Source organism: Coregonus lavaretus (assembly GCF_964263955.1).
Source record: "Coregonus lavaretus genome assembly, chromosome: 5".
Taxonomy (NCBI): Eukaryota; Metazoa; Chordata; class Actinopteri; order Salmoniformes; family Salmonidae; genus Coregonus; species Coregonus lavaretus.
Genome location: NC_139992.1, coordinates 35,027,921 through 35,037,228, shown reverse-complemented (window position 1 = coordinate 35,037,228; position 9,308 = coordinate 35,027,921).

The following is a 9,308-nucleotide window of genomic DNA, read 5'->3' as shown; positions in this document are numbered from 1 at the left end:
TACATTCCCTTCTCCCGACTCTTCTAACTGTCCTGTCCCCCCCCCAAAAAAAACAATAGAATACATAAGGAGATCGGAGGTCCTGTGCTCCTTTAAAACATCGTTTTTTATAAAGACTGGTGCGTTGAACTGCGGAAAGTTTTCAGACCTCTTGACTTTTTCCACATTTTGTTACGTTACAGCCTTATTCTAAAATGGATTAAATAAAACCATTTCCTCATCAATCTACACACAATACCCCATAATGACAAAGCAAAAACAGGTTTTTAGAGATGTTTGCAAATGTATTAAAAACAAAAAACAGATACCTTATTTACATAAGTATTCAGACCCTTTGCTATGAGACTCGAAATTGAGCTCAGGTGCATCCTGTTTCCATTGATCATCGTTGATGTTTCTACAACTTGATTGGAGTCCACCTGTGGTAAATTCAATTGGTTGGACATGATTTGGAAAGGCACACACCTGTCTATATAAGGTCCCACAGTTGACAGTGCATGTCAGAGCAAAAACCAAGCCATGAGGTCGAAGGAATTGTCCGTAGAGCTCTGAGACAGGATTGTGTCGAGACACATATCTGGGGAAGGGTACCAAAAAATGTCTGCATTATTGAAGGTCCCCAAGAACACAGTAGCCTCCATCATTCTCAAATGGAAGAAGTTTGGAACCACCAAGACTCTTCCTAGAGCTGGCCCCCCGGCCAAACTGAGAAATTGGGGGAGAAGGGCCTATGTCAGGGAGGTGACCAAAAAGCCGATGGTCACTCTGACATACAGTGGGGGGAAAAAAGTATTTAGTCAGCCACCAATTGTGCAAGTTCTCCCACTTAAAAAGATGAGAGAGGCCTGTAATTTTCATCATAGGTACACGTCAACTATGACAGACAAAATGAGAAAAAAAAATCCAGAAAATCACATTGTAGGATTTTTAATGAATTTATTTGCAAATTATGGTGGAAAATAAGTATTTGGTCAATAACAAAAGTTTCTCAATACTTTGTTATATACCATTTGTTGGCAATGACACAGGTCAAACGTTTTCTGTAAGTCTGTAAGGTTTTCACACACTGTTGCTGGTATTTTGGCCCATTCCTCCATGCAGATCTCCTCTAGAGCAGTGATGTTTTGGGGCTGTCGCTGGGCAACACAGACTTTCAACTCCCTCCAAAGATTTTCTATGGGGTTGAGATCTGGAGACTGGCTAGGCCACTCCAGGACCTTGAAATGCTTCTTACGAAGCCACTCCTTCGTTGCCCGGGCGGTGTGTTTGGGATCATTGTCATGCTGAAAGACCCAGCCACATTTCATCTTCAATGCCCTTGCTGATGGAAGGAGGTTTTCACTCAAAATCTCACGATACATGGCCCCATTCATTCTTTCCTTTACACGGATCAGTCGTCCTGGTCCCTTTGCAGAAAAACAGCCCCAAAGCATGATGTTTCCACCCCCATGCTTCACAGTAGATATGGTGTTCTTTGGATGCAACTCAGCATTCTTTGTCCTCCAAACACAACGAGTTGAGTTTTTACCAAAAAGTTATATTTTGGTTTCATCTGACCATATGACATTCTCCCAATCCTCTTCTGGATCATCCAAATGCACTCTAGCAAACTTCTGACGGGCCTGGACATGTACTGGTTTAAGCAGGGGGACACGTCTGGCACTGCAGGATTTGAGTCCCTGGCGGCGTAGTGTGTTACTGATGGTAGGCTTTGTTACTTTGGTCCCAGCTCTCTGCAGGTCATTCACTAGGTCCCCCTGTGTGGTTCTGGGATTTTTGCTCACCGTTCTTGTGATCATTTTGACCCCATGCGGTGAGATCTTGCGTGGAGCCCCAGATCGAGGGAGATTATCAGTGGTCTTGTATGTCTTCCATTTCCTAATAATTGCTCCCACAGTTGATTTCTTCAAACCAAGCTGCTTACCTATTGCAGATTCAGTCTTCCCAGCCTGGTGCAGGTCTACAACCTTTGACAGCTCTTTGGTCTTGGCCATAGTGGAGTTTGGAGTGTGACTGTTTGAGGTTGTGGACAGGTGTCTTTTATACTGATAACAAGTTCAAACAGGTGCCATTAATACAGGTAACGAGTGGAGGACAGAGGAGCCTCTTAAAGAAGAAGTTACAGGTCTGTGCGAGCCAGAAATCTTGCTTGTTTGTAGGTGACCAAATACTTATTTTCCACCATAATTTGCAAATAAATTCATTAAAAATCCTACAATGTGATTTTCCGGAAAGAAAAATCTCAATTTGTCTGTCATAGTTGACGTGTACCTATGATGAAAATTACAGGCCTCTCTCATCTTTTTAAGTGGGAGAACTTGCACAATTGGTGGCTGACTAAATACTTTTTTCCCCCACTGTATCTCTAGAGTTCCTCTGTGGAGATGGGAGAACCTTCCAGAAGGACAACCATCTCTGCAGTACTGCACCAATTAGGCCTTTATGGTGGAGTGGCCAGACGGAAGCCACTCTTCAGTAAAAGGCACGACAGCCCGCTTGGAGTTTGTCAAAAGGCACCTAAAGACTCTCAGACCATGAGAAACAAGATTCTCTGGTCTGATGAAACCAAGATTGAACTCTTTGGTCTGAATGCCAAGCGTCACATCTGGAGGAAACCTGGCACCATACCTACGGTGAAGCATGGTGGTGGCAGCATCATGCTGTGGGGATGTTTTTCAGTGGCAGGGACTGGGAGACTAGTCAGGATCGAGGCAAAGATTAATGGAGCAAAGTACAGAGAGATCATTATTGAAAACCTGCTCCAGGGCTCAGGACCTCAGACTGGGGTGAAGGTTCACCTTCCAACAGGACAAGTCTCTGAATGTCCTTCGGGACAAGTCTCTGAATGTCCTTGAGTGGCTCTGCCCGGACTTGAACCCGATTTGAACATCTCTGGAAAGACCTGGAAATAGTCTGAATACTTATGTAAATGTGATATTTCACCTATTTATTTTGAATAAATTAACAAAAATTTATTCAAACCAGTTTTTGCTTTGTCATTAAGGGGTATTGTGTGAAGATCGATTAAATAGTTTTTTTTTCCCTCATCAATTTTAGAATAAGGCTGTAACCTAACAAAATGTGGAAAAAGTCAAGGGGTCTGAATACTTTCTGAAGGCACTGTAAGTGCGTATGGGAGAGAGAATAATACACAATGCACAAAGAACAAGAGGAATGCTTTAATCAGCGACGAATGAAAGCCTCAATTACGAGCAGCACGCCTTGTTAACCAAATATGAAAATGTGTGGCCATTATGGTCGTATCGGTCCGTTCTACTTTGCTTTCAGAATAATTTATACACCCGAAATCAATACCAGAGCTTTTAAACTCTGGCAGGATCGTGTCTCGTTAAATGGTGGGCGGGAAAATGGAAAAAGCTGAAATTTAGTTAACCACATTGGCTACAGATTTAGGCCTATTATTTGGTTTCAGTTGTATCAATTTTTTCCCCATGTTGCTCTCTTTCTCGCTCTCTCTCTCCCCCCAACCCTCCATGTTTCATCCCTGCAGTTGTGTGGTGGCGGAGCGGCCAGCCACATGAGTGCCCCTGGGTTTTGAGGCCCACTGGTTAAGCTGGTCTGAGCCTCAAAGTGACACAGTTAGAGATGACTCCATAGGTCTCGACCCAGCCCATAGCGCTCTCGTCAAAATTGGTGCACTATATAGGAAATAGGGTGCCATTTGGGACGCATCATAGGTCTTCTGTGAATTGAGTGCGACTATGAAATGGGAAAGATGGAAATATATAGACATTTTCATTGGCCTCCGAGGAGGCCTCTTTCACTTGTTTAAATGTCTATGTAACAATATAACGATCTACATAATGAAAGGCGTTTGACCACGTTTTGTTTCAATGTTTTTATTGAATCCAGGTGAAAGCTATGATCCCTTATTGATGTCAGTTGTTAAATACACTTCAATCATTGTAAATGAGGGGGAAGAGACAAGTTAAAGAAGGATTTTTAAGCCTTGAGACAATTGAGACATGGATTGTGTATGTGTGCCATTCAGAGGTTGAATGGGCAAAGGTGTAAGTGCCTGTGAACGAGGTATGGTAGTAGGTGCCAGTTGCACCGGTTTTTATCAAGAACTGTAACGCTGCTGGGTTTTTCACGCTCAACAGTTTCCCTTATGTATCAAGAATGGTCCACCACCCAAAGGACATCCAGCCAACTTCACCCAACTGGGGAAAGCATTGGAGTCCACATGGGCCAGCCTCCCTGTGGAATGCTTTCGACACCTTGTAGAGTCAATCCCCCACCGAATTGAGAATGTTCTGATGGCAAAAGGGAGGGGGAGGGGTGTGCAACTCCATATTAGGAAGATGTTCCTAATGTTTGGTATACTCAGTGTATGTGTATGTATATGTATATACAGTGAGTACCATAATTCATTGGACAGTGATCATTTTTTTGTTATTTTGGTTCTGTAGGGAATTTTTACTAGGATTAAATGTCAGGAATTGTGAAAAACAAGTTTAAATGTATTTGGCTAAGGTGTATGTAAACTTCTGACTTCAACTGTGTGTATATATATATATATATATATATATATATATATATATACACACACACATACATACAGTGAGCACCATAATTCATTGGACAGTGACCATTTTTTTGTTATTTTGGTTCTGTACTCTAACACTTTGAGTTTGAAAGGATGAACCGTTTAGAAATTATAGAAGCTTTTGTACATGGTCCCCCCCATTTTCAGGCATCAAAAAACATTTGACAGTTTAACATAATGTAGAATAAAGTAATCATTGTTAATATTTGGTCACATATCCTTTGCATGCAATGACTGCTTGAAGTCTACGATGCATCGACATCACCAGACGCTGGGTATCTTCCCTGGTGATGCTCTGCCAGGCCTGTACTGCAGCCATCTTCAGTTCCTGCTTGTTTCGGGGACTTATTGCCTTCAGTCTCCTCTTCAGCATGTAAAATGCATGTTCAATTGCATTCACATCTGGTGATTGACTCGGCCAGTCAAGGATTTTCCACTTTTTGGCCATAAAAAATCCCTTCGTTGCTCTAGCAGTATGTTTAGGGTCATTGTCTTGTTGCATGATGAAGTGCCGTCCAATGAGTTTGGAGGCATTTGGTTTTATCTGAGCAGATAGAATATTTCTGTAGACTTCAGAATTCATTGTTCTACTTCTGTCTGCAGTCACATTATCGATGAAGACAAGTGAGCCTGTTCCACTGGCAGCCATACAGGCCCAAGCCATAACACCCCCTCCACCATGTTCACGGATGAGGTGGTATGCTTTGGATCATGGGCATTTTTGTTTTTTTTCTCCACACTTTCCTCTTTCCATCACTCTGGTACATGTTAATCTTTGTCTCATCTGTCCACAATACTTTTTTTCCAGAACTCTTGGGGCTCTTTTAGGTGCTTTTTAGCAAACTGTAATCTCGCCTTTCTGTTCTTCAGGCTTATCAGTGGTTTGCATCTTGTAGAGTACCCTCTGTAGTCCAGCTGGTGTAGTCTTCTACATATGGTAGACTTTGACACATCTACACCTGCATCCAGGAGAGTGTTTTTGATCTGTTGGGCTGTTGTCAGGAGGGTTTTCTTCACCATAGAGACTATTCTCCGGTTATCTACTACAGTGGTCTTCCTCGGTCTACCGGGTCTTTTGACATAATTGAGTTCACCGGTTGTGTCAGTAGCTGAGTGTAGATGCGGTGAGGAATCAAGCGCAGGAAACACGGGCGTTCGTCAACAGACTTTAGGAACAAAATTAACAGCACCAAACAGGCGAACAGCCAACCCAACCGGGAGGCAAAATACGAAGTACGCACAACACACACAGTGCGTAAAAATGACGATAGCGCACACAGTGCGGACTCTCGGAAAAACAACAATCCTGAGAGTAATACCAAAGAGCAACAGCTTGACAAATAAACAATCCCACATAACACCTGCCCCCACACACGAAAACTAAATAGGCAACCAAATCAAACACTAACAAGGGACAGGTGTACAAACAGACAAAACCAAACAAACATGAAACATCGAACGGTGGCAGCTAGTACTCCGGGGACGACGACCGCCGAAGCCTGCCCGAACAAGGAGGAGGAGCAGCCTCGGCCGAAACCGTGACAGGTTGTTTTTTTCTTGTTAATGATGAACCAAACTGTTGACTTGGGCATGGCCAGGGTTTGCAATGTTCCTGATTGATTGATTTTCATTTCTGAGCCTTATGATGGCCAGCTTCATTTGCATCGACACTGCTGTCTACCTCATGTTGTCACACCCCAACAACAACCTCCAAAGGCAATAGCAAAGTCTAGAATCAATACTATTCATCAACAGCTCTCCTGCATTCACTAACGACACAAATTAATACACCTGCCTAACGACACATATCTGTGAAGCCAATTTAACAAATACTTGTAGTACCTTAAAATGGGGGGACCATGTACAAAAGGTGCTGTTATTTCTAAACAGTTCATCCGATATGTATGAAAATACCTTCAAATTAAAGCTGACAGTCTGCACTTCACCCTCATTGCCATTGTATCCTTTCAAACTCAAAGTATTAGAGTACAGCACCAAAATAACAAAAAAATGGTCACTGTCCAATGAATTATGGTGCTCACTGTATGTATGTATGTATGTGTGTGTGTATATATATATATATATATATATATATATATATATATATATATATATATATATACACACACAGTTGAAGTCAGAAGTTTACATACACCTTAGCCAAATACATTTAAACTCAGTTTTTCACAATTCCTGACATTTAATCCTAGTAAAAATTCCCTGTCTTAGGTCAGTTAGGATCACCAGTTTATTTTAAGAATGTGAAATGTCAGAATAATAGTAGAGAGTGATTTATTTCAGCTTTTATTTCTTTCATCACATTCCCTGTGGGTCAGAAGTTTACACACACTCAATTAGTATTTTGTAGCATTGCCTTTAAATTGTTTAACTTGGGTCAAACGTTTCGGGTAGCCTTCCACAAGCTTCCCACAATAAATTGGGTGAATTTTGGCCCATTCCTCCTGACAGAGCTGGTGTAACTGAGTCAGGTTTGTAGGCCTCCTTGCTCGCACACGCTTTTTCATTGAGGATTGAGGTCAGGGCTTTGTGATGGCCACTCCAATACCTTCACTTTGTTGTCCTTAAGCCATTTTGCCACAACTTTGGAAGTATGCTTGGGGCCATTGGCCAGTTGGAAGACCCATTTGTGACCAAGCTTTAACTTCCTGACTGATGACTTGAGATGTTGCTTCAATATATCCACATAATTTTCCTTCCTCATGATGCCATCTATTTTTTGAAGCGCACCAGTCTCTCCTGCAGCAAAGCACCCACACAGCATGATGCTACCACCCCCGTGCTTCACGGTTGGGATGGTGTTCTTCGGCTTGCAAACAACCCCCTTTTTCCTCCAAACATAACAATGGTCATTATGGCCAAACAGTTATATTTTTGTTTCATCACACCAGAGGACATTTCTCCAAAAAGTACGATCTTTGTCCCCATGTGCAGTTGCAAACCGTAGTCTGTCTTTTTTATGGCGGTTTTGGAGCAGTGGCTTCTTCCTTGCTGAGCGGCCTTTCAGGTTATGTCGATTATAGGACTCGTTTTACTGTGGATATAGATACTTTTGTACCTGTTTCCTTCAGCATCTTCACAAGGTCCTTTGCTGTTGTTCTGGGATTGCTTTGCACTTCTCGCACCAAAGTACGTTAATCTCTAGGAGACAGAACGCGTCTCCTTCCTGAGCGGTATGACGGCTGCGTGGTCCCATGGTGTTTATACTTGCGTACTATTGTTTGTACAGATGAACGTGGTACCGTCAGGCGTTTGGAAATTGCTCCCAAGGATGAACCAGACTTGTGGAGGTCCACAATCTTTTTCCTGAGGTCTTGGCTGATTTCTTTTGATTTTCCCATGATGTCAGGCAAAGAGGCACTGAGTTTGAAGGTAGGCCTTGAAATACATCCACAGGTACACCTCCAATTGAATCAAATTATGTCAATTAGCCTATCAGAAGCTTCTAAAGCCATGACATCATTTTCTGGAATTTTCCAAGCTGTTTAAAGGCACAGTCAACTTAGTGTATGTAAACTTCTGACCCACTTGAATTGTGATACAGTGAATTATAAGTGTAATAATCTGTATGCAAACAATTGTTGGAAAAATGACTTGTGTCATGCACAAAGTAGATGTCCTAACCGACTTGCCAAAACTATAGTTTGTTAACAAGAAATTTATGGAGTGGTTGAAAAACGAGTTTTAATGACTCCAACCTAAGTGTATGTAAACTTCCGACTTTAACTTGCAGAATTATAGTTATGCACGTTCAAGTGTTCTGATTATTTTTTGTCTTATTTCCTGTTTGTTTCACCCCCAAAAAATGTGCATCTTCAAAGTGGTAGGCATGTTGTGTAAATCAAATGATACAAACCCCAAAAAAATCCATTTTAATTCCAGGATGTAGGGCAACAAAATAGGAGAAATGCCAAGGGGTGTGAATACTTTCGCAAGCCACTGTATGTGTGTATATATATGATATATAAATAACACCAGTCAAAAATTTGAACACCCTTGATGACAGCTTTGCACACTCTTGCCATTCTCTCAACCAGCTTACATTTACATTTGCATTTACGTTATGCTGAGTTCCGTCATGCTGAGCGCTTGTTGGCTGCTTTTCCTTCCTGCCATTCGATGCATCCCAAACCATCTTAATTGGGTAGAGGTCGGGGGATTGTGGAGGCCAGGTCATCTGATGCAGCACTCCATCACTCTCCTTCTTGGTAAAATAGCCCTTACACAGCCTGGAGGTGTGTTGGTTCATTGTCCTGTTGAAAAACAAATTATAGTCCCACTAAGCCCAAACCAGATGGGATGGCGTATTGCTGCAGAATGCTGTGGTAGCCATGCTGGTTAAGTGTGCCTTGAATTCTAAATAAATCACAGACAGTGTCACCAGCAAAGCACCCCCACACAATAACACCTTCTCCTCCATGCTTTACGATGGGAACTACACATTCGGAGATTATCCGTTCAACCACACAGCGTCTCACAAAGACACTGCGGTTTGAACCAAAAATCTCAAATTTGGACTCCAGACCAAAGGACAAATTTCCACTGGTCTAATATCCATTGCTCGTGTTTCTTGGCCCAAGCAGAACTCTTCTTCTTATTGGTATCCTTTAGTAGTGGTTTCTTTGCAGCAATTCGACCATGAGGGCCTGATTCACACAGTCCCCTCTGAACAGTTGATGTTGAGATGTGTCTGTTACTTGAACTGTGAAGCGTTTATTTT